The following is a 3,127-nucleotide window of genomic DNA, read 5'->3' as shown; positions in this document are numbered from 1 at the left end:
GGCCGACTCAAGGGAAAGAAAAAGGCTAGGTGGCAAATGGTAAAACCAATGTTGGGCCTTGCTGGAGGAGTTTTGTTCAAGGCGAACTGTCAAGGGGTTCCCATTATAACCCAACCGCGTAAGGAACGCAAAATCCAGGAACATAACACCGATATGACGGAAACTAGGGCGGCAAGAGTGGAACAAAACACTAGGCATAAGGCCGAGCCTTCCACCCTTTACCAAGTATATAGATGCATTAATTAAATAAGAGATATTGTGATAACCCAACAAAATATCCATGTTCCAACATGGAACAAACTCCAATCTTCACCTGCAACTAACAACGCTATAAGAGGGGCTGAGCAAAGCGGTAACATAGCCAAACAATGGTTTGCTAGGACAAAGTGGGTTAGAGGCTTGGTTTAACAATATGGGAGGCATGATAAGCAAGTGGTAGGTATCGCAGCATAGGCATAGCAAAAGAGCGAGCAACTAGCAAGCAAAGATAGAAGTGATTTCGATGGTATGGTCATCTTGCCTGAGATCCCGCAAGGAAGAAGAACGAGGCCATGAAGAAGACAAACAGACGTAGTCGAACGAATCCTCACAACACGACGTTATCGGAACCAACCCGAAGAAGCAACACTGGAAAGAAGCAAACAATCATGGTAAACAACCATCACATAATCATGGCATGATGCACAATCAAGTATGATGCATGTCCGGTTTAATGAAAAGTGCACAAACAATCTACAAATTAAGTGGAGCTCAACATGCAACTCCGTTGCATATTGACGAAACACCACGACAAGTTATTTAGTTTGATCTTGTTTATGTGCCCAACAATATTAAATGTTGTTAAACATGGCAAGAGGGTGAAGCAAATGAAAGCTACCTATCTAGGCAAGTTTAAATGAGGCCGGAAACAACGAACAACAATTCCGGTAAAACCCCATATGCATATTTTGGTTATGGTACTGTTCTGCCCTAAACACAATTTTAGAGTTGTTAAACATGCAAAGTAAAGCCATCATGTTAAACTAGGCATTTTTCTACCCCATTTACATATAAAGTTTATTAAATTCCGAGTTACGGTTATTTAGTTATGATTTAAAGCATTTTAGCAAGTTTTTTAAGCAAATTTAAACAAACAACATTTTAAACATAGATGAAAGTTGCATATTATTAAACTATATGAAAATCTTAGCAAGTTTCATATTAAGTTTGTTTTAATCCGATGCACGGTTGGAGAGTTATAAAATGTATGATGTTTTGGGGCTATATTGTAAATATGCAGTTTTCTGTAAATAAGAAATTCGTCCTGTGAAAAAAAACACATCACGGCCGAAACCGATGGAACTGGGCTGCTCACCACGGGCTTCGGCCCGGTCCAGTGGTGAGGTGAGGCCAGCAGGGGCGCACTGGCCCGGCCTGCTTACTTCGATCGTGGAAGGGTCAACGCAGTTGTCCACATCTCTCGAAGGAAGTAGGGGATGCAGCGCCAGGGACTTGCAGGCGAGGTAGGGAAACATGGCGGCGCCAGGCGACTGGGTCTCGGAGCAACGGGGCGGCGGCCATCCATGGCGTCGGGCAGGGGAGGCCCACGAGTAGCGAAGACGGTGACGTGGGTTACTCCGGGGGCGAAGACGATGTGAGGACGAGGCGCTGCTACTCTCGTTCCTTAAGAACTGAAACAGCAGCAGGTGTCTGGCGATGCAGAAGACGATGCAGTGGGGTTTCGGTGACGGGGTCGACGGAAGCCGGCCGGAACGGGTGGAACGGAGCGCGGGGAGACACCTGAGTTCAGATCCGGGAAGGGGAGGCGCGGATCAAAGCTCGAAGCAGAGGTGCGGTGCAACCTATTCGAACAAGAGAGAGGTAGCTCGAGGTGAGGTGAGGAAGAGAGTAAACAGAGGGGAACGAGGGGGAGAGGGCCACGTGGGGGCTTGCTCACCCGCGGACCACGGTGGCCGGCGCTCCTGCGGTCCCGCATGGTCGAGGTGCTCTCCGACGGGTTCCTGTGGGCGACGGGGAGAGAGTCAGGCCAGGCATGGGCCAAGGAAAAAAAGAGAGGAGGAAGGGAACGAGAGAAGCAGGACAAGGTGCCGGTGGGAGAAGGAGCGCGAGGGCAGAGGTCCTGGTCCTGTGGGTCGCCGGGATGCACCGGATGAGTGGCGGCGGTTCTGCTTGTGGGCGAGCTCCGGCTCGAGGGACACATGCACGACACCATGAGTGCGATGGGGGAGCGGGGCCTACTGGTTCGGTCGTGGCTGAACACTAGGAGGGAGATGGTTGGCTGCGGGAGGATTTGGATCTGGGAAGATCCCGAGCTGGAAGGAGAGACCAGGTGGAGTGGCGGCGCGGTGATGGAAAAGATGGGACATCTCCCTAAATTTTAGGGTTGGTATGTATATATAGCAGACGGAGGAAGTTTTAGGTGCGTCCGATCGTCATCGGATGGCTCTGCGTCAATTGGATAGTCAAAAGAAGAAATGAAAGAAGTATTGTGGTATTTCAGGGTTGATCCGGACTCAACTGTTACGACTGAGGGGGTCGGGTTAGGGGGTATCTCGTCCCTCCAATCAAAATCAGACGGTCAGAAAAAATAGGCTAGGGAGTCCAAATAAGAAAACGGTGATGTTTTGTAGATGTTTGGGGATGATCGAGACACAGGGGTAACGACTGTCCGGGTCGGGTCCGGGACAGATTTCGGACGCGCGCGGGAGGAGGTCCGCAGACTGACGAGAGAGGTTAGGTAGGGCATGGTGGTGAGAGGTAGTGCAGAAGGCATAAGGGCTGAGAAGAGAGAAGAGGAGAGGCCCGACGACTGTTTTCGGAGACCGAAAACGTCCGACGAAAAGACCGGCTATACTGCCGCTATAGTTAATCGTTGGGGCGTCAAAGAACTCCGATTGCGATGAAACTTGGCAGGCGGTCTACCTACACTATAACAAGACCACACGTCAAATCTCAACCCATTCCGAGAACATTTTCCAGCCACATATAAAATAATATTTCGGAGGTGCCACGGGCGCGTGCAAGTTTGTCTGGGCTCAGAACGAACAACGGACGGAACTGGGGGAACCCGGACGGATGCAAGTTTTGAAAACATGTAGATGCAATGCGGATGATGACATGGTATGCA

General features: G+C 49.8%; 1 long non-coding RNA gene across 1 annotated transcript; it reads right to left on the bottom strand.

Moving 5' to 3' along the window:
- Positions 1-579: 579 nt before the first annotated feature.
- LOC119319401 lies at positions 580-2,351 on the bottom strand. Its single transcript, XR_005154470.1, has 3 exons — positions 1,937-2,351; positions 1,355-1,841; positions 580-627 (listed from the first exon to the last, which is right to left on the bottom strand). It is a non-coding gene; the product is annotated as an uncharacterized LOC119319401 (long non-coding RNA).
- Positions 2,352-3,127: the final 776 nt, after the last annotated feature.

Source organism: Triticum dicoccoides, chromosome 6A (genome assembly GCF_002162155.2).
Source record: "Triticum dicoccoides isolate Atlit2015 ecotype Zavitan chromosome 6A, WEW_v2.0, whole genome shotgun sequence".
NCBI classification, from domain to species: Eukaryota; Viridiplantae; Streptophyta; class Magnoliopsida; order Poales; family Poaceae; genus Triticum; species Triticum dicoccoides.
The sequence above is the reverse complement of the archived record's forward strand: the minus strand, read 5'-3'. Positions and strand labels throughout refer to the sequence as shown.